Genomic DNA, 23,959 nt, shown 5'->3' on the forward strand with positions numbered 1-23,959 from the left:
ATCATGTAACATGGAACCTTTGTAAGTATTAGGAATTTTAAGGTGAGTTCAGTAAGAGCCTCCATAGGCCTACACCGCTATTTTGGAGGAACAATGGCTACTTGTAAGTACACACAAAAAAAGTTACAGTTCCGACTCTGTTAGAAACCTGTGTAATACCGTGTTTTAAATCATTTTGCTGAAAGAAGAGCAACTGGTTACACTATATTTTTTCGTTTGCTTGAGATGAGGGGGGGGGGGGGTGCGGGTCCCCTTGCCCCCTCCGGGTATAGGCACCATTGTACTAGGACATTGGCTAGTCACGTGTATGCTGTCTGATCAAAAGCATCTGGATACCTTCATGTAATGCGGAATTGATCACCAGATGTCACTAGAGGCGGATCTGTCAGGAAGGCAGTAAAGAAACAGTAACAGCAGAATCGTTCGGCCAAGAGAACTCAGGTTCTCATTGGCCACACATTTCTGTAGGCCTTGCTAAGTGACGCTTGAAGTGGTCTAGAGAATTACGCCGCTAGACGGTGGATAACTCGAAACAAGTGATTTGGAGTGATGACTCACACTACGCCCTGTGGCAATCCGACGGAAGTGTTTGGGTTTGGCGAATACCTGACGAACGTTACCTGCCGTCGTACGTAGTGCCGGAGGAGGTGGTGTTGCGGCATTGGAGTGTTTTTCGTGGTTAGTGTGTTGCCCCTTCCTGCAATTAGGAAAATAATGAGTGCGGAAAAAGATGAACACATTTTGCAGCATTGTATACTGCATACAGCAGATCACAGTTCGGAGACGACGATTCTTCGTCTCAGCACGACAGTGCACCATTAAGCACATCTGTGAGGCAGTGATATAACATACCTGAAATGAGCTGGCCTGACCAGAGTCCCGAATTGAAGCCAATGGAACATCATTGCGATGACTTAAATCATCAACTTCGTCCCAGCGTTCCACATCACTGACTTCTCTGGTTTTGGCTCTTGAGGAAGGGCTGCCATTCTTCCACAGAAATTCAGATATCTCATTGGAAGTGTCCTCAGCTTAGTTCAAGCAGTCAGTGGATAAACCGCTTATTAATGTCCACTGATATTGATTATATAGTGTAACTGAACTACTACCACGTTATTTGAGTCAGTAGTCACGTATATCAAGCCACTAATAGATGAAAGAGTTCCAAGACGGGACACATCAAGAAATCATAAAATGACAAAAGATCACAAACTTACATTATATAATTCTGGAACTACCGCAGTATTAAATAAGAATAACTCTAACTCAGAATATACTTTCGACAAAAATTTATTAAAATTGGTGAAACTCTCTAAAAAGTTGCAACAAACCCCAATCAAGCAAATTAGAATGCAGTGGCGAAGGAAGTTTAGTTTTCGAAAAACAGTCCAAGTCAGAAGAGTTCTTGAGTAATTTCAATGACTGACTGAGATGATATTGCCCAGTAGATTCTTTAGAGTAAAAAGTGTAGTACAGGAAAACCAAATGGAAAGTATAAGTCTTTCTTGTTGACAGGGCAAATGGAGGCGAGGTGGCGTTAATAACAAAGAAGGTGATGAAAAATTTGGAAATTACGGTCACCTTTTTCATGTTTCATTAGAGGTTAAAATCTTGCTAGCAAAATTGTTTAGCAACAAAAAATGGTTCAAATGGCTCTGAGCACTATGGGACTTAACATCTGTGGTCAACAGTCCCCTAGAACTTAGAACTACTTAAACCTAACTAACCTAAGGACATCACACACATCCATGCCCGAGGCAGGATTCGAACCTGCGACCGTAGCAGGCGCGCGGTTCCGGACTCAGCGCCTAGAACCGCGAGACCACCGCGGCCGGCTTACAGGGCAGTACGGATTTATGTCCATATGGTTACCTATCCAGGGGCGGTGCTCGAACATCCTCAGGCTGCAAACGTCTGCTGAATTATCTATAGAGTGGTCTCGGAGTAAAACTTTGCAGACTGTTATGTCTAGAAACAGATAGTCATTTGTAGTTATCTGTGTCCTCAACATCCCAGAGCTGAATCAACTGACTCTTGCTGTAATTGTTTATCTGGGAAGATGTCCTGAAGTACCAGTGGGAGAACTGAAACCGTCTTCTACATCTACATCTACATTTATACTCCGCAAGCCACCCAACGGTGTGTGGCGGAGGGCACTTTACGTACCACTGTCATTACCTCTCTTTCCTGTTCCAGTCGCGTATGGTTCGCGGGAAGAAGGACGCCGGAAAGCCTCAGTGCGCGCTCGAATCTCTCTAATTTTACATTCGTGATCTCCTCGGGATGTATAAGTAGGGGGAAGCAATATATTCGATATTTCATCCAGAAACGCACCCTCTCGAAACCTGGACAGCAAGTTACACCGCGATGCAGAGCGCCTCTCTTGCAGAGTCTGCCAGTTGAGTTTGCTAAACATCTCCGTAACGCTATCACGATTACCAAATAACCCTGTGACGAAACGCGCCGCTCTTCTTTGGATCTTCTCTATCTCCTCTGTCAACCCGACCTGTTACGGATCGCACACTGATGAGCAATACTCAGGTATAGGTCGAACGAGTGTTTTGTAAGTCACCTCCTTTGTTGATGGTCTACATTTTCTAAGGACTCTCCCAATGAATCTCAGCCTGGCACCCGACTTACCAACAATTAATTTTATATGATCATTCCACTTCAAATCGTTCCGTACACATACTCCCAAACATTTTACAGAAGTAACTGCTAACAGTGTTTGTTCTGCTATCATATAATCATACAATAAGGGATCCTTCTTTCTATGTATTCGCAATACATTACATTTGTCTATGTTAAGGGTCAGTTGCCACTCCCTGCACCAAGTTCTATCCGCTGCAGATCTTCCTGCATTTCGCTGCAATTTTCTAATGCTGCAACTTCTCTATGTACTACAGCATCATCCGCGAAAAGTCGCATGCAACTTCCGGCACTATCTACTAGGTCATTTATATATATTGTGAAATGCAATGGTCCCATAACACTCCTCTGTGGCACGCCAGAGGTTACTTTAACGTCTCTAGACGTCTCTCCATTGTTCTTGTTGACGAACAGGTTGGTGATGGAAGGGAATGATGTAGTATTCGATATATCGAATACGACGAGGTACCCAAATGAAACCAAACATATTTTTTTGGTGGACAGAGCTTTTACAGTACCTCGTTTTGCCGGGCTAGGAGCGCATACAGCGAACATTCCAGAGTCATTAGACCCAGTGCCGTATCTGAACAAGGTCAGGACCAGTTTCGGCAGAGTTTATAGTGATATCTGTTTTGTGTGACTGTTGTTTCTGCAATGACTTTTTTTCGTGAACAGCACGCGGCGGTGAAATACTGCTTTTTTTCTCGGAAAAAATGGAACAGAAACTCTTGAAATGTTAAAAACTGTGTACGAGGGCAATGCTGTGAAGAAAACTCAAGTGTCTGAGTAGTTTTCCCGTTTGAAAAATGGTGAAATGTCAATTGATGACAAATTTCGTTCTGGTCATCCTTCCACTGCTGGCACGTGAAAATGTTGATAACATTCGTGCAGCCATCAACGAAGATCGACGACGGCCCACTGAAGAAATTGTGGACCTGTTGGGAGTGACTTGGAATTCAGTGCAGTGAAGCGTAACGGAAGATTTGGGAATGAAAAGGGTTGCTGCCAAATTTGTGCCACATCTGCTGACTGCTGAACAAAAACAAGGTCGCGTGGAAGCATGCTGTGCTTTGAAAGAAGAGTCCCGAAATGATCAAAATTTTTCCTAAAAAATTATCACGGAACTTGGTACTACGCTTACGATCCTGAATCAAAGCAACAATCAAGCCCGTGGAAGGTTTCAAGTTCGCCTCGCCCCAAGGAAGCTGGTCAGGTTTTTACGATGTGACAGGAGTCGTCAATTAAGAGTTTGTTCCAGAGGGGGAGTCTGTTAACCAGGCTTTCTACTTGAAATTTTCGAAAAGATTGCGCAACAGTTTGCGGCGGTAGCGCCTTTTTTTAAAAAAAAAAATGTGTGAAATCTTATGGGACTTAACTGCTAAGGTCATCAGTCCCTAAGCTTACACACTACTTAACCTAAATTGTTCTAAGGACAAACACACACACCCATGCCCGAGGGAGGACTCGAACCTCCGCCGGGATCAGCCGCACAGGCGGCTTTTTTCGTGGCAGTCGAGTGATTGCTTCTCCCATCATGAGAATGCCCCTGCTCACGCAGCGCTGTCTGTACAATTCTTCAGCAAAAATGGTATGACCCGTGTTCCTCACCCCTCATACTCACCCGACCTTGCCCCGTGTGACTATTTTTGTTTCCTAAAATGAAAAAGAAACTTGAAAGCAAAGCGCTTTGCTTGCGTTGCTTAGGTGAAGTCTAAAACAACGGATGCTGCCAAGCATCACAAAATATGAATTTACACAATATTTTCAAAAATGGAATAAAAGATCAGACAAGTGTGTTAGTGCAACCAGAGAGTAATTCGAAGGGGATCGAAGGTTTGCGCTTAAAATGTGAATGAGTAAGAAACTAGGTTACTTTTGGGTACACCCTAGTATATAACACCGAGGGTGAGACTACACTACTGGCCATTAAAATTTTTACACCACGAAGATGACGTGTTACAGACGCGAAATTTAACCAGCAGGAAGAACATGCTGTGATATGCAAACGATTAACTTTTCAGAGGATTCACACAAGGTTGGCGCCGGTGGCGACACCTACAACTTGTTGACATGAGGAAAGTTTCCAACCGATTTCTCATACACGAACAGCAGTTGACCAGCGTTGCCTGGTGAAACGTTGTTGTGTTGCCTCGTACCATCACGTTTCCGACTTTGATAAAGGTCGAATTGTAGCCTATCGCGATTGCAGTTTATCGTATCGCGACATTGCTGCTCGCGTTGGTCGAGATCCAATGACTATTAGCACAATATGAAATTGGTGGGTTCAGGAGGGTAATACGGAACGCCGTGCTGGATCCCAATGGCCTCGTATCACTAGCAGTCGAGATGACAGGCATGTTATCCGCATGGTTGTAACAGATCGTGCAGCCACGTCTCGATCACTGAGCCAACAGATGGGGACGTTTGCAATACAACAACCATCTGAACGAACAGTTCGACGACGTTTGCAGCAGCATGGACTATCAGCTCGGAGACCATAGCTGCGGTTACCCGTGACGCTGTATCACAGACAGGAGCGCCTGCGATGGTGTACTCAACGACGAACCTTGGTGAACGAATGGCACAACGTCATTTTTTCGGATGAATCCAGGTTCTGTTTACAGCATCATGATGGTCGCATCCGCGTTTGGCAACATCGCGGTGAACGCACAGTGGAAGCGCGTATTCGTCATCGCCATACTGGCGTATCACCCGGCGTGATGGTATGGGATGCCATTGGTTACACGTCTTACCTCTTGTTGGTATTGACGGCACTTTGAACAGTGGACGTTACATTTCAGACGTGTTACGACCCGTGGCTCTACCCTTCATTCGATCCATGCGAAACCCTACATTTCAGCAGGATAATGCACGAGCGCATGTTGCAGGTCCTGTACGGGCCTTTCTGGATACAGAAAATGTTCGACTGCTGCCCTGGCCAGCACATTGTCCAAATCTCTCGCCAATTGAAAACGTCTGGTCAATTGTGGCCGAGCAACTGGCTCGTCACAATACGCCAGTCACTACTCTTAATGAACTGTGGTATCGTGTTGAAGCTGCATGGGCAGCTGTACCTGTACACGCCATTCAAGCTCTGTTTGACTCAATGCCCAGGCCTATCAAGGCCGTTATTACGGCCAGAGGGGGTTGTTCTGGGTACTGATTTCTCAGGATCTATGCACCCAAATTGCGTGAAAATGTAATCACATGTCAGTTCTAGTATAATATATTTGTCCAATGAATACCCTTTTATCATCTGCATTTCTTCTTGGTGTAGCAATTTTAATGGCCAGTAATGTAATTAGTGTGGATCTGCGTATTGGACTGCTAGATTGCAGAAGTGATGTTGAATGTGAAAGCAATTACTTTAGTCAGATGTGCATAGTGTTCTGTTGCACTTTTACTTTCTACTTCTACTTCTATACTCTGCGAACCACTGTGAAGGGCATGGCAGAGGGTACGTCCCATCGTACCAGTTATTAGGGTTTCTTCCTGTTCCGTTCACTTATGGAGCACGTGAAGAATGGCTGTTTCAATGCCTCAGTGCGTGCTGTAATTAATCTGTTTTCCTCACGATTGCTACGAGAGCAATAAGTAAAGGATTGTAGTATATTCCTATAATCACCGTTTAAAGCTGGTTCTTGAAATTTTATGAGTAAACTTTTCCGCACAGTTTACGTCTGTCTTTCAAGAGTGTGCCATTTCAGTTCTTTCAGCTCTCCGTCCTCCGTCGACACTCTTCCACAGGTCAAATAAAACTGTGACCATTCGTACTGATTTTCTCTCTATACCGGTTCCTTAAATGTTCTCTGCTAGTCCTAGTTGGTTCGAGTTCCGAAGACTGCTGCAGTGCTGTAGGATAGGTCGCACGACTGATTTGCTAGCAATCTCCTTTCTTGACTGATTGCATTTCCCTAGTGTTCTACCAATGAACCGAAGTGTGCCACCTGCTGTACCTACGACTCAGCCTATGTGATCGTCCATTTCATGTCCCTATAATGTTAGACCCAGGTTTCTGTACCAATTAACCGAATCCAGCTGTGACTGATTGATATTATAGTTGTAGAATACTGGCTTTTTCGATTAGTGAAGTGCATAATTTTTCTTTACCGATTTCATTGAAATCCCACACCTGCACTGTGAAGACTGAATAGCTGTGCAACACTGTTAGGTCATTAGAAATAGTTTGTTATTCAGGCAGCGTAACTAATTTAGGTAGGAAGAAAAATAGCAACAAGTGACGACGTTGAAATACTTGTATATGTATTGAAAGATTACGTCTAACCTCCTTGCCTAGGGACGCCAGATGAAAGTTGATGTCGTCAAGCCCTGAATGAAAATTGCGCAACGGATAACTGGGGAGCGGAGCTTGAGAGCGCTACCTAGAGAGCGTGCCCTTTTTGAACGATACTAGACAAGGGGCTAGAGGACTCACACGCTAATGTGTGGGTCCCTGCATTCTGTATCCTTTATTTTAAATGAAGTCCTTTAACTTGAATTATTTGTGATTTTTAAGGTACGGTATGTTAAAGATTGATGGCAATTGATTACCTATTTATTTTAATCATTATCACTCGACTTCACAGCGATTGCAGCAATTGTTCCAGTTTACAGATATTACAATTTTACAACTTATAGCTCGGGTATATTATGTACTACTCTGCACGCACATTTCTACGGGCAAGACGGAATTGTGTTGGCCAAATGTATACCACCAAAGTCTCCCAATATTTTACATAGGCAATCTACTACGTGAGGAGGATAACGGGCAAACTGGGGACTAGATGCTTTAACACAGGGGGTCAAATTTCCGAAATTAAACGAGAACATTCATTTCATTACGCAATCCGAAGCCGGAAATAAAAGAATTAATACAAATATTGAAATACCTCTCTTCCATGCGTGAACATTGAGACAGATGCACTGAGGGCACGTCTGCTCACTTACCCGTCTTCTGTAACACTCAGAGTATGATGGTCACACAGAGGTCTTCCTGGGCCCCGGTGGAGGGGATGGTCGAACCACTTGGCCGTGACCAGTCTTGTGACACTGGAACGTCTTTGACTTTTACCTACCTGTGCTGTCTCTCTGATCCCCTACCCAGGAGTGAGGTTGGCGCTACTATACTACAGAACTACTTCCCAACTAAGATTTGGCCACGCTTTACGGAAAGGTGTGAGGAGGATTAGGAAAGTTCATGTGCAGATTCACATTCACGTACAAGAAATGCATAATACACGATACATATAAATACGTATTATGAAGCCTGACACATTTCTTTCCACCCGTCCACCTGGGTTCTGTTGCACCCGAGGCCGGCCGCGTCGTGCAATAAAATTGGCGGCGAAGCCGCCTCTGTTTGTATTTCCCGGTGCGAGCGACCAGCGAAACCTGCTGCTTATAGAGCGGAAACTACTGTACCGTTTCAGTATGTTTTGGTCCTATTATGTCGATATTTTGTTTCTTTACCAAAGTTCCTTTCTTAGACATTGAATAAATGATCTGAATGTCTCTCGCGGTAAGACGCGCAGTTTTGCATGCAAATGGCTCATACTACTGTTCTTAGGTGAGCGATTTATATTCGAAGCACATTTTCGTGCAGCTCAGAGCGTTTGAGGTCACGCACTTCCCTTGTCAGAAAATATCACGGAACAACCTCTGCAATTTTGTCCAGATTCACCCTGTATACTACCACATCTGCATAGGTATTTGTACTATTTTCACTCCAAAGTATCTAAATGAGATATTGTCGAGTTTAGCAGACTCGTTGCTTTGCGTTTCCTAACCACTACACAACAGTTCTATCTCTAATTAGATTGCTCTCTCTGCTTTAAAACATAAACTATTTAGTTAGTTGACGTATGTACACCGTCACATTTACTACAACGTTCGTAAATGCGGCACTGGTTAATGACATGCCAGAATAAATGCAACACTATGCAGCACGTATTTAAAGAAAAGGATATCTTCAAAGAAAAAGAAAAACACTGCATGAAATCATACAATTTTTAAAAGACTTTTTAAGGGTAAAGAATGTGCAGCATTTGGATTTCCATGGCAGTAGTTTTAAACTGAGTGGCTGTGATGATAATTTTTTTCTAAATTGTAAATACCTTGTCTCGATTTAGCTCATAACGATTGAAAGAACGAATATCTTTGAGAACTGAAAATGAGAATATATTACATGATCATTGTCTGGGAAAAATGATTTAAGTCTTTGCCAGCACTGTTTGTGTCAATATACAGTGTGTCTCAAACTTACTATCCCACTGCAGGGGCCCCTTATTCGAAAATTTGTGCATTCGATATTTTTCGGGTAAAAAGCATTATAGGAAAACCGTTTAGGGCGTGTTGCACGGAGAACCTTACATTCTCTAGATGTCACTGAAAGGGGAAGGAAACGGACTCAAATATCTAACAGAAGCAGCGGGAAAAATTAGTACCGTTAAGTAGAGTTATGAAAATTGAACACCCTTGTTAATTTTTTTTTTTTTATTTTGCGATGATATCTAACAGCGAAGATTGAATTTCTTCACAGCTAGTGCCACTACTCGTATCCAACAAAACGGTTAACTGTCGAACGTTTCTATAGTGGTCCTTAATGTTTTTAAGTTCATCCTTTCGTAATAACTAGAGTTCTCTGCAAATAAGAAATATGCTATTCGCTGTTCACACCTGAAAGTCCCCTTTCCGCACCCACAAGTCTTTTATTCACATCTGCGGACTTTAAAATGTTGTTACGTTCTTTAATTCGTACGGTACACCCGAGATTGGACGTGGCCTGAATTTTTGTCCGGTGAAGTGTGACCTTGTAATTTATATGCTAATGACTGAGATTGTAGAAGCCAATCATTACCACTTTCAAATGTGACATATTCTGTCAAGTCCTTGGTATCCTATTTAACTCACAATTTTCCATCGTAACTACTGTAACTGATTTAGTGACATTTCCTCAACAATGGGAAGTGCAAGCTATTGTCGCATCTTGCATGCTGTTAAATATTAGTTGTATAGTTCGTTCATCAAATGTATATTAATTTGCCGAAATGTTAAATCATATTACCATGCTATACTTCTCAATGTATATTATCTGATCAAAAGTATTTGGACACTTTGCAACAGCTGTGGCAATCTTTCACTTTTGTGATGGCTTCAGCTCTGTTGAGGACACTTTCATCGAGGTCTCTGAATGTCTGTGGAGGAATGGCAGCCCATTCTTCCTAAACCGCCGAAACCAGAGAATTGTCAAAATAAATTAAATTCGCCAACAGCCTTGTGACTGAGATGTTATTTTATTTCATTTTATTTTATTTTGGCTATCAGTTTCGACTTTCCACAGTGTCATCTTCAGGCCCCATATGAATCTCTCAGAATAAACATATTGTCGTACAGTGTCATATATTCCTGGATGTCGTGAACTCATACCGTTTCACAACATCCAGAAATATATGGCACTGTATGACAGTATCGTTTATTTTGAGAGATCCATATAGGGCCTGAAGATGGCATCGTGGAATGCGAAACTGGTAGTCAAAATAAAATAAAATAAGTCTCAGTCACACGGCTGTTGGCGAATTTCATTGACGCTGACAGTTACTTGACCAGCTGATGTTCCCTGTCCATGATGGATCAACAGAAAAACCAGAGAAGGTAGTGATGACGGACCCAGGGGCGTGGAGCGAAGTTGACGTTCTAACTCGTCCTTAAAGGTGTTCCACTGAGTTCAGATTGGAACTGAGGGCAGGCGAGTCCATTTCTGGACGCTTATGACGGGGTGGACTGTCGCGTTGATATAATCATCATCTCCGAATCGTTTCTCTACTGTACACAGTACATAATGCTGTAAAATGTAATTTTATACTCTCACATTTAGGTTTTTCTGAAGCACAATACGGGGACTATACTCAAATACTGTAACGGCCACTTCCTCTGTACTTCACAGCTGGCACTACAGATGATGGTAGATAACGTTCTCCAGGCATTCGCCAAACCCAAACCCTTCCATCGGATTGCTGCAGGGTATAGCATGATTCATTGTTCCAAATCACTCGTTTCTGGTCATCCATATCGAATGGCATCGCTCTTTACACCACGTCATTTGTCACTGAGCATTGACTGTAGAAATGTCTGATTTAAGAGAAGCTGCTCGACCACTGGTTCCCAGTCTTACTAGCTTCCTACACACACTCACTGCGCTAACTGGACTGATGGTAGCACTTTTGAAATCAGTTGTGATTCTGATTCGCGGCAGCCTGCTGCCAGACTGGCACATCTCATGTACCAATCATAATTTGATTTATAATCATTACAACCTAGTGGTTATAATTAAACCTTCCCTATTTGACACGTTATAAAACGGAAACTAATTACCGTACGAGGAGCAAACTTTGTAGCATTAATGCCAAGGACCGGGGGAAGAGAGATAATGGAGAATCAAATCAATTGAAACACTTTTAATGTGCTGATACGGTACAGCATACCATTACATACCGGTACCATTACTGCTACAAAAGGAGCTCAATATGGCGTCCATCAGTGTCCAGAAGAGTCTGAAAGCGCAGGATTGCATTGTGCACAGCAGAACAAAGTATGTTCGTGGGTATGCAGGCTACCGCTTTTGATATACTGCGCTTCAGATCAGCACATGTGTGAATGTTCAGGTAGCCTCACAACCAGAAATCACAGGGAGTGAGATCAGGTGATCGTGCCGGCCAAACATTTGGAAACGATAGGCTGATAACAAACTGCCTATTGGCTTCTGTCTCGGGTTCTTCAGCCGACGTTCATCTAATGATTTTTCTGACGTTTCGGCAGCACGGCCGTGGCAGAGCACGCACTGAATGAGACCGACCACGTAATAAAATTCGCCGACATGGAAGTTCTGGCTGTAGAGAAGCACTATCACACGCGCTTGTTTAGAGAAGCTGTAGAAATACAAAAACACGCGAACAATTTCAACAAGAAAGAGGAAAGCCTTAAGGTAAACGGATCCTGGCTTCCCGTACTGCAGCGAACGACCGTCGCAGGTAGCAAGAGGAGAACCGCACCGGAAATGACCGCGGAGAAGCCCTCGGACGTTGGCGCGCCAGGTACATTTAGTCTGCGGCCGCGAGCTCGGCTCCAGTTCACCACCGGCAATGGAGGGTGAAGCTTTGACAATGCCAGCCACTCGTGCTGGCGAAACGTCAGAAAAATCATTAGATGAACGTCGGCTGAAGAACCCGAGACAGAAGCCAATAGGCAGTTTGTCAACAAGTGGCCACGAAAGCCTTAACAATTTTGTATTACGCCTCTACGGGGAGGAGATTTGCAGATTGTACCGACGCTTTGACCAACGACGGAAGAAGAAAGCGCGACTGATGTCCTCTCTCGCCTTTCTGTCACGATGGCGAGATGAATGTGCTACACCGAAGTTCTTGAGATGTAAGCGCCTGTTCACCACCGCCCAAGCACATCGTATCTACGACAGAATGGAACGAGCTTTTCTTCGTGAGCGAATACATACAACACGGAGAGACTTGGCAAGATCGGATCAGGAACTTCTGGACATTTTCTATCAACTAAGTAGCAGAATGCATCGAGACGACTGGGACAAGATCGACAGCATCACTCACAGGAGCATGCAGAACGAACTCGAGCGCTGCACCGAGCGGCAGAAGAAAAAGTTTGAAAGATGCCGGAAGCAGACAGACAAGGCGATTCCCGACATGTCACACACAGTGGTCAACCTCACTGAACGACAATTGACCGAAGAGGAAGTGTCTGTTCTTCAAAAAGAACGGAATTTCGCTATCGTCCCGAGAACTATACCTATGGAGGACATCATTGCCAACACCGAAGCAGCCATTCGGACCCTTCCTTGTGAAAGGGCAGAGGAAATTCGCACTGAAACAGCCAGGATACTGCGCCGAGCAAAACCACCGGCTTGCAACCTGAAGAAAGAAGAGGTACAAGCCATTAACAATCTCAACGCCGACAAGAGTATATTGGTACTGCCTGCCGATAAGGGGAATGCGATCGTCGTAATGAAGACCTAAGATTATGAGCAAAAGATCCGAGACCTATTAGATCCGACGACGTACCGAAAACTAAGTGCAGATCCGACGCAGCGTATCACTCGGAATACGAATCGATTAATCAAGGCGTCTTCTCTGCCGGCGGACATACAGAGAAACCTGCGCAACACAGAAGCCCTACCACCTCGGCTGTATGGATTACCCAAGATCCATAAGAACAACGTTCCACTGAGACCGATCGTTAGCGCTCCTGGCTCACCAACGTATAAACTGGCAAAACACTTGGCCTCTCTGCTCCAGCTACAAGTGGGGAAGACCGACACATACATTAAGGACTCAGGACATTTCATTGAGAAGCTGAAGGATCTGAAACTTGCACCAAACGACATACTGGTCAGCTTTGATGTTGTTTCGTTATTTACGAAAGTGCCACTCAGTGACGCTCTGGAGCACATCGGTTCCATGTTCCCGCAAGACATCGAAAAGCTCTTCCATGCATGTCTCACCACGAGCAATTTCACGTGGAATGGTGATTTCTACGAACAGCTGGAAGGCGTCGCCATGGATAGTCCTCTCAGTCCAGTGGTGGCCAACTTCTTCATGGAACAATTCGAAGCACAGGCACTGGACTCGGCGACTTGCAAACCTAAGGTGTGGTACAGGTACGTCGATGATACTTTCGTGGTGTGGAGCCATGGTGAAGAACAGCTCGGTGACTTCCTAAGGCACTTGAACAGACTCCATGCCAACATAACATTTACCATGGAAGTAGAAAAAGACAAGAAACTGCCATTTCTAGATGTGCTGGTCACAAGGGACGGCGAAAACCTGGGACACAGCGTGTATCGAAAACCGACACACACGGACCGATACCTGCACAAACTGTCAAACCACCACCCGAGCCAGAAAAGAGGCATGATTAGTACGCTCGTAACGAGAGCAGGACGAATATGTGAGCCGCAACACCTCAAACGAGAAATGCAACACCTGGAAACTGTTCTGAGGAGCAATGGGTACTCCACAAATTACATTAGAAGTGTAACAGAGCCAAACACTCGGCGAAGTAAGGAACCAGAAAAATAAATGTCGGGTACGGCCTTTCTGCCACACATTCCCAGAGTGACGGACAGAATCGGCCGTATATTGCGCAAACATGGCGTAAAGACGATTTTCAAACCGACAAGGAAGATCAAAGAGTGTCTTCGATCGGCGAAGGAGAAAAGAGACCCACTTGCAATGCCGGGTTCAAATGGCTCTGAGCACTATGGGACTCAACTGCTGAGGTCATTAGTCCCCTAGAACTTAGAACTAATTAAACCTAACTAACCTAAGGACATCACACACATCCATGCCCGAGGCAGGATTCGAACCTGCGACCGTAGCGGTCTCGCGGTTCCAGACTGCAGCGCCAGAACCGCGCGGCCACTTCGGCCGGCTGCAATGTCGGGAATATACCGTATACCATGCACACGCGGAAAAGTTTATGTCGGAATGACTGGACGATCAATTAACACCAGGATCAAAGAGCATAAGCGACATTGCAGGTTGGGGCAGGTGGAGAAATCGGCCGTGGCAGAGCACGCACTGAATGAGACCGACCACGTAATAAAATTCGCCGACATGGAAGTTCTGGCTGTAGAGAAGCACTATCACACGCGCTTGTTTAGAGAAGCTGTAGAAATACAAAAACACGCGAACAGTTTCAACAAGAAAGAGGAAAGCCTTAAGGTAAACGGATCCTGGCTTCCCGTACTGCAGCGAACGACCGTCGCAGGTAGCAAGAGGAGAACCGCACCGGAAATGACCGCGGAGAAGCCCTCGGACGTTGGCGCGCCAGGTACATTTAGTCTGCGGCCGCGAGCTCGGCTCCAGTTCACCACCGGCAATGGAGGGTGAAGCTTTGACAATGCCAGCCACTCGTGCTGGCGAAACGTCAGAAAAATCATTAGATGAACGTCGGCTGAAGAACCCGAGACAGAAGCCAATAGGCAGTTTGTCAACAAGTGGCCACGAAAGCCTTAACAATTTTGGATAGGCTGATAATTCGATCGTTTCCAAATGTGTTTCGGAGAAGCAGGTGAACTTCACGAGATATGTTCGGTGGGGCCCCATCTCGTTGAGTTCTCATGTAGGGTGGGTATGACATGCTGGCGAAGCATATCACAGTAACGCTGGTCAGTGACATTGCACGTCTGTGGTCCTTGAGCGCCAACCTGTTCAAAAAAAGAATGGCCCAATGATGAACGTAGCCGTGAAGCCACACCATATAGCGTACGGTCATCATACAGAGGAACTTGATGCACAGTGGCAGGAGGTGATGATCCCCACGCTCGGCAATTCTGTGTTCACCTCACCCGTCACAGAAAAATGAGCTTCGTCTGTCCATAGGATGGTCCAGGGCCAGCCCTCGCCAACTTCAGTCCTTGCGAGAAAGCGGAGAGCGAAGTCAACATATCGTTGTGCGTCCTGTGGTGCAAACTGTTGTACGATGTGGATCTTGTACGGATACCATTTGAGAATGGTTCGAAGCACCTTCCGTACAGTGGACCACGGGATGTTTAACTGTCCAGACACAGCACGCGCACTGCCTAACGATCGGGAATTGCGCGCAGCATTGTCTGACATAGCAACAGCGATTTCATCAACCACCTGTGGTGCAACCGGTCGTCGGCCTTTTCCCGGAGCGACGCCCAGTTCTCCAGTTGTTTCCAAATTCTTCATCGTGCTCAACACAGCAGGTGGAGAAAGAGGACCCTTTCGTAATCCTTTTAGCCAGCGATACTCTCGAAGTGAAGCTGCAGCATTACCGTTGTTTTGATAATAGAGTTTGACCAATAATCCCCTGCTCCTTTTGTCCACGCTCATGTCGACACGTCAACAAATGCACTGCGAGTGGTCAGGTGTGTGAGAGTACGAATCACAATGACTGATGGCCATAGTTGGAACCGGACGGTGCCGTTGTGACGCACGGAAATCATGCACCCCATACTCTGGACATTAAGGCTACCAAGGCTGGTAATAAGTTTCCGTGGAACTTAATTTCTGATGCTTAGTAAAATACTATTGCAGTGAATAACACCAGTGATTACCAGAAGAAGCTGTCTACCAATATATTAATTTCTTCTTTTACCATCGAGGTTATGCACGTTGATTTCTCTATAGCTCAGTTGAGTGAGTGTGAGTGTATGATGAGCCAAGCCGGACGGGCCAGGCCAGCGACCCAATGTTAGGGACGACCACACTGAGAGATGCAGCCTGCCTTTTCAGAGGGCAGCGCAAGCCGCAACGACCGCTTAAGGTAGGCACCGATTGCTGACCACGCCACTGTCAGGGCTGCCGATCGTCTGCCAGCTCCTGCCACTTTCGCATAATGCTTTGTATCTCTGAAATCACAGTAGTAGCTAACACGTTGTGATGAACACCTGCGCTAACGGAGAGTTGCAGTTTTTACCAGCGGGGATATCTGAGTAGAACAGACCTTCGTTTTGCGCCTAGATGTTGCCTTCCAGGAATGATGGGCAGTCAGTGACAGTTAAACATCTTGGCATGCCGTGATGAGCAGTTGATCTGCTCTGCGAACAGAAGTTCCTTTCTCTTTAAAGAGGACAGGGCCAACTCAGTGTCGCCATTTTACATGAGGTGGCTGACGTTTGGCCCGAAAAGTTGTATTATGCCTCCTCATTGGCTGACAAACAGCAGAGTAGAGTAGAGGAAGGCAAGATGCCAATTTTCAAACACTGGCTAAAACATCGAATTGGCTGAAGAGTGGGAGAGTGGCTCAGCGTTTTTTATGCACTGCAAGTCGAGGTTAATTGGTTAATATTGCAAACGTTCAAATAGAGGGTATGTTGTTTGCTTGTTAAGTATACCATTAGCCACCACTTTGGAAATCCATTCTCACTGGCACATAAGAACTGTGCAGATTTAGAACAGAGATTACTTCACTTTGAAAACCAGTAGAACAGACTTCAGTTTGGATCATGGTGAAGGAGATTCATAGTCGAGAATAAAGCACTTGACTTGGAGACTACATCTGGAGATCTGAGGCAGAGCTGATATGCTGCAGTTTGTGGCAAATCATGGTGCGCACTATGCTCAAAGCATCTGAGGGCTGAACATGGTGAGAGATTGCAGCCTAGGTGAGCTTGGCATGAGAATTATTGAGTGTCTGTCGGTACGGTGTTAGGATTAGCTTCACTTCAGAATCCAATACCTTCACGAGTAGTTGAAAGCTTGTTTACGACTGAATCGAAAGGACTAGTTGTATGTATAGTTCTTCAGTTCTTCTGACAAATTCAGGCACTCACTGGATGGTAGTGTGGAGTTACCCTCCCAAAAGTCATGTACCAAAAATGGTTCAAATGGCTCTGAGCACTATGGGACTTAACATCTATGGTCATCAGTCCCCTAGAACTTAGAACTACTTAAACCTAACTAACCTAAGGACATCACACAACACCCAGTCATCACGAGGCAGAGAAAATCCCTGACCCCGCCGGGAATCGAACCCGGGAACCCGGGCGTGGGAAGCGAGAACGCTACCGCACGACCACGAGCTGCGGACCGTCATGTACCGATTAAGGTTTTTTTGCAGTTACCCGAATCATCCAATCTTAACCTAAGTTTGTTTGTTATTTTGCGTGAGGTACAGTATCGATATATCATGTTTTATAGGGCCACCATTGATTGTCCTGTTAGTTATCTCTTACGCGACACATTTTTTCATAAATTACTGATGAATCCATAGAGAGTGATCCAATTATCGAGCAGTCCAACCAGTTAGGATCATTCTAATATCCACAGGGGTTTGTCAAAGGCTCCGCCTTAAATTAACAATATGTTCTGCTGATTTCACACGATTTTTTACAACCATAGATTAGATTAGTTTTCGTTCCATAGATCCGTGCTGAGGAGATCCTCGTGGTTGTGGAACACGTCGGATTTTTTTAGCTGAAATAACAATACTAATAGTATGAATATATACAATACATCATTTGTTTCTATTAAAAAATTCGTCAGTGGAGTAGAAGGAGTTGGCCAGTAGTAAGTCTTTCAGGCTCCTTTTAAACTGTACTTTATTTGTAACTAAATTTTTTATGTTTTTTGGAAAATTATTTAAGATGAGTGTTTGTAAGTAGTGGACCCCTTTTTGAACTAAAGTAAGTGCTTTTAAGTCCTTGTGCAGATCATTTTTGTTCCTGGTATTGTATGTATGAACTGAGCTGTTTGTTGGAAAAAGAGATATATTATTTAGGACAAATTTCATTAAGGAGGCAGTAGTTAGTACGTATACCCAGTTCTTTGAAGAGGTTTCTACAGGACGTCCGTGAATTTACTCCACAAATAATACGTATTACACGCTTTCGGACTCTGAAAACTTTTGTTTGACTTGAAGAGTTACCCCAAAATATTATACCATATGACATTATGCAATGAAAGTAGGCAAAGTATGCAAGCTTTTTCATTTTTATGTCGCCTATGTCAGCTAACACTCGAATTGCAAATACAGATTTGTTAAGGCGTTTCTGCAGTTCTGTGGTGTGCTACTCCCAACTGAATTTTTATCAAGTTGTAATCCCAGGAATTTAAGACTGTCAACCTCCTCTATATGCTCTTCTTCATACTTTATGCATATGCTGGGAAGAAACCTCTTACAGGTTCTTAATTGCATATAATGAGTCTTTTTGAAGTTTAATGTCAGTGAGTTGGCTTTAAACCATTTATTAATATCCATGAAAATATAATTAGCAGATCTTTCTAGAACTACACCAGAACTACACTCGACATATTATTTATTGCAATACTTGTGTCATCTGCAAACAAAATGAACTCTGCTTCTGGCAGTGTAACTGATGAGAGATCATTAATGTACACAAGAAACAGCAATGGCCCTAAGATGGATCCTTGTGGGACACCACATGTAATTTCTTCCTATTCTGATGATGACTGATGACTTAATTCACTAGTCCCTTGCACTAACACCCTTTGTTTCCTGTTAGTGAGGTATGACTTCAACCATTTTGCAGCACTGCCTGTGACACTATAGAATTCTAATTTATTTAAAAGGATATTGTGGTTCACACAGTCAAATGCCTTTGGCAAATCACAGAAAATACCTGCTGCTTTTAATCTGTTATTTAATGAATTAAGTACATTTTCACTGTACGTGTAAATACCCTTCTCGATATCAGAACCCTTCAGAAATCAAAATTGTGTTCTTGATAATATGTTTTTTGTGGTCAGATGGTTGAGAATCTGCCTTTACATAACTTTTTTCTAAAATTTTTGAGAATGCTGGCAAAAGTGAAATCGGTCTGTAGTTTGATGGTATCTCTTTATCCCCTTTCTTGAATAGAGGCTTAACATCCGCATATTTTAGCCAGTCAGGAAATGTCCCAGTTATAATTGACTGGTTACACAAGTAACTTAGGATTGTACTAAAATCACAAGAACATGCCTTAATTAACTTTGTTGATATTTCATCATAACCACTAGAATGCTTTGTTTTTAAAGATTTTATTATGGAAGTTATTGCTTTTGGTGAAGCTCGTGGCATATTCATGTACCTGAAGCTATTTGTAAAGGCTAGTTTGAGATATTCAAGGGCATTATTCACTGATCCTGACAATCCCGTTCTATCAATAACGGATATAAAGTACTTGTTAAATAGATTTGCCACACGTTGCCCATCGGTTACTAATGCGTCATGTACCCTTAATGCTATTTGCTCCTGTTCCTTTCTGGTTCTACCAGTCTCCTCTTTCACTGTATCCCATTTTGTTTTTATTTTGTTCCCTGACATTGCTATCTTCTTCTCGTAGTGCATTTGTTTAGATGTCTGAATTACTTTTTTAAAAATTTTACAGTATTCCTTGTATTTAGCTAAATCATCAGCATTGGAGCTATTCTTGGTCGACAGACACATTTTCCTTTTTATCTTACAGGAAATATTTATTCCTTGTGTAATCCATGGTTTTATTATAGACGTCTGTTTAATTTGAGTAATGTTTAGAGGAAAACAGTTTTCAAACATAGTACCGACATTGTTCATGAATGTGTCATATTTTTCATTCATGTCAGGTCTGCCTGGTCTCGATTTAGCAGTGGTTGTTCCATCAAATTTCCATTTCACAGTCAAATTACAAACAGTTGATGTGCGCCCTTTTAGAAGAGTCGGAATATTTTTTATGGATTTGTTATTCAGGTGACATCCAGTCAGTAGTCTGCGTTCCAAGTCAGTATTTTCTCCTGACCACCCCACTCTGCTCTTACTGCTTCTCTACTGTCAACACAATACCCTCCCCCCCCCCCCCCCCCCTATTACACAGGTGGGTCTACATCTCACGGCGTCTAGTAGTCATACCTGCATTTCATAGGTGTGTCGAGATACTTTTGATTAGCTAGTGCAGTAAGAGTTCCATCGTTTGCTTGTAAACATTTTAAGAGAAACATTGATAGCACCACCGACTTTACACTGGACATTAATTATAACGTATGAGATACACAAATAGGATCAGACTATGAAGGAAAATGCAATGGATGGAATGTCCTAGTATACTGCGGTTGGGGTGTCTTGTCGCTTTGAGCCTGCTTTCGTTAATTACGTACGTGACCTCTGTTAATGTTAACAAAACGACGTAACTCAGACATAAGGCAGCTGTTAGCACGCCTGAAGCTGGCTGTATGTGTAACTGTGTGGAAAATCGGGAAGATCGTCAGGTCGCCGTTTTTAACACTTCCAATTGATTTTTTAAAATTTATTTGGCTTTAGTCAACATTGATCATACAGCCAGCAAATAGTTATAACTATGAAGAGTTAACACAAAACTTCGAGTTAAAGTAAAATGACAGGGTAAAGTGCCTACTGTTTCCAGGATACTGTGTATTCAAGTCAATATTTATACATTAATAACTTAAACAATATTAAACACTATTAACGCTCACTTGTAATGCATAAAGAGACTAAAATCATAAAATTTGGCACTGCTCAAAAATGTTCAAAGGTGTGTGAATTCCTAAGGGACCAAACTGCTGAGGTCATCGGTCTCTAGACGTACACTGCTTAAACTAACTTACGCTAAGAACACACTCACACCCATGCCCGAGGCCTCCCTCGAACCTCCGGCGGGGGGTGGGGGTGGGGGGATGGGGGGCGCACGATTAGTGAGATGGCGCCTCCAACCGCGCTGGGTAACGCGGGTAAGCGGCACTGTCCTTTAACTTTTGACCACAAAGCAATTATTATTGTTGATGTATGCAGACGTAACAGCGGATATCCACATCCGTGCAGCCGCCTAATAATGCATATTCTAACGAAATGGCATTTGATGTGGTTACGGTAGTCAGAGAATATTTCCAATATTACCAACAAAGAAACCAGGTTTATATAGAGAGACAGCAAACTTGTTCACGTCTGCCACAAGAAGTTTACTGGTGATTGGCAGCGAAGGTTCCAACAGTGGCCATCTGGCACGTCAAAAGACGTGTTAGAGACGAAAGAAGAGCAAAGATTCTTGTTGCAATGATAACCGATCTCTTACAGCGGAGTAGCCCTATATATTATCTGCATTTATCTTAAATTAAGCCTGTTTTCAAGTTTGCTAACAACTATAACTAACATCGTAACATTTTAGGGAAGTAGTAATTTTTACCACAGGTTTTTATGTTGCCTTAATAGAAATCTCGTTTTGTGTACCTGCATCAATTCTTATAGGGAATTAGCAACGTTTTAGCTCAACAGATTAAAAGATAATCATCAAGTTTAATTTAATGTTATTTGTTCACTGCCTTGTAATACATTGCACCAGCCAAAATGCAACCTCACTTTGAATGCTGTTCTCAAAAACGGGATGATCTGGTTGACGGTCATAAGCAGCTGGAAGTCACCCCGACTACTGTCAAACGATTGGCAGCTGGTGCGAATCGGTGTGTTGGAAGAGCTCCTGAGAGTCGTGTACCTCTGACACCCGTACCAGAGGTACCTCAAGTGCTATCCTCTCCTGTGGATCCTGTCTCCTCTGCAGAAAGCACAGGCTCTGTCATTATCAGCCCACTTGGCTGTGAGCGGCGTGTCAGTGGTAGATCTAAGCGTCTGTACAGGATGGATGGGGACCAGGGAGGACTCAAGGTGTTCTACCAATCCCACTAACCAACAAGTTTGAAGCACTGTCATTCACTGAAACTGAAGGTGAGCCAGTGGGACTGACTTCACCTGTTTTGGGGAAATTTTTTTGTCCGGTGTCAGAAGGAGGCAAATGCAGAAGGATAGGGGTCTATTAATCGTCAGTAGTTCAAACGTATGGTGAATGATGGTACCTCTTAAGGAAATGACAGCAAGGGACAGCAAAGGACACAAGGTGCACTCAGTGTGTATGCATGGGGGCCTCATTCAACATGTTGAAGAGGCTATTTCGGGAGCCATTGAGGGAACAGGATGAAAACAACTGCAGATTGTGGTGCACGTTGGAACAAATGATGCCTGTCGTCTGGGCTCCGAGGTCATTCTTGGATCATTCCAGCGACTGGCAGAGAAGGTTGAGAAAACAAGCCTTGCGCATGGAGTTTCAGCAAAGCTTACAGTTTGCAGCATTGTCCTCAGAAATGATCAGGGCCCTTTGGTTCTGAGGCGAGTGAGTACGACTGAATTCAACGTAAGTGAAAAAACGAGGCATTCATAATCGTATCAATAATATACACTACTGGCCATTAAAATTGCTATACCAAGAAGAAATGCAGATGATAAACGGCTATTCATTGGACAAATATATTATACTAGAACTGACATGTGATTACATTTTCACGCAATTTTGGTGCATAGATCTGAGAAATCAGTGCCCAGAACAATCCCCTCTGGCCGTAATAACGGCCTTGATTCGCCTGGGCATTGAGTCAAACAGAGCTTGGATGGCGTGTACAGGTACAGCTGCCCATGCAGCTTCAACACCATACCACAGTTCATCAAGAGTAGTGCCTGCCGTATTGAGACGAGCCAGTTGCTCGGCCACCATTGACCAGACGTTTTCAGTTGGTGAGGGATCTGGAGAACGTGCTGGCCAGAGCAGCAGTCGAACATTTTCTGCATCCAGGAAGGCCCATACAGGACCTGTAACATGCGGTCGTGCATTATCCTGCTGAAATGTAGGGTTTCGCAGGGATCGAATGAAGGGTAGAGCCACGGGTCGTAACACTTCTGAAATGTAACGTCCACTGTTCAAAGTGGCGTCAATGCGAACAAAAGGTGACCGAGACGTGTAACCAATGGCACCCCACACCATCACGCAGAGTGGTACACCAGTATGGCGATGACGGATACACGCTTCCACTGTGCGTTCACCGCGATGTCGCCAAACACGGACGCGACCATCACGAAGCTGTAAACAGAACCTGGATTCATCCGAAAATATGACGTTTTCCCATTCGTTCATCCAGGTTCATCGTTGAGTACACCATTGCAAGCGCTCCTGTCTGTAATGCAGCGTCAAGGGTAACCGCAGCCATGGTAACCGAGCTTATAGTCCATGCTGCTTCAAACGTCGTCGAACTGTTCGTGCAGATGGTTGTTGTCTTGCAAACGTCCCCATCAGTTGGCTCAGGGATCGCGACGTGGCTGCACGATCCGTTACAGCCATGCGGATAAGATGCCTGTCATCTCGACTGCTAGTGATACGAGGCCGTTGGGATCCAGCACGGCGTTCCGTATTACCCTCCTGAACCCACCGATTCCATTTTCTGCTAACAGTCATTGGATCTTGACCAACGCGAGCAGCAATGTCGCGATACGATAAACCGCAATCGCAATAGGCTACAATCCGACCTTTATCGAAGTCGGAAACGTTATGGTACGCATTTCTCCTCCTTACACGAGGCATCACAACAACGTTTCACCAGGCAACGCTGGTCAACTGCTGTTTGTGTATGAGAAATCGGTTGGGAACCTTCCTCATGTCAGCACGTTGTAGGTGTCGCCACCGGCGCCAAACTTGTGTGAATGCTCTGAAAAGCTAATCATTTGCAAATCACAACATCTACCACCTGTCGGTTAAATTTCGAGTCTGTAGCACGTCATATTCGTGGTGCAGCAATTTTAATGGCCAGTAGTGTACAAATGTGAACTTGTGGATACTAATGAAATATGCTTACCTTTTAGGTTGTCAAAGTAATTTACCTTCAAAAATATATTGAGTAGGTAGCTATCAATCGTTCATTATACTGTATTCGTCTTATGAAATGTAGCTCTTGATGCACGATACGTCTTCATGTTCATAGTATTAGCTAACGAAGGTAATTTCAGAATC

The sequence above is a fragment of the Schistocerca nitens genome, chromosome 1, assembly GCF_023898315.1.
Source record: "Schistocerca nitens isolate TAMUIC-IGC-003100 chromosome 1, iqSchNite1.1, whole genome shotgun sequence".
Classification (NCBI taxonomy): Eukaryota; Metazoa; Arthropoda; class Insecta; order Orthoptera; family Acrididae; genus Schistocerca; species Schistocerca nitens.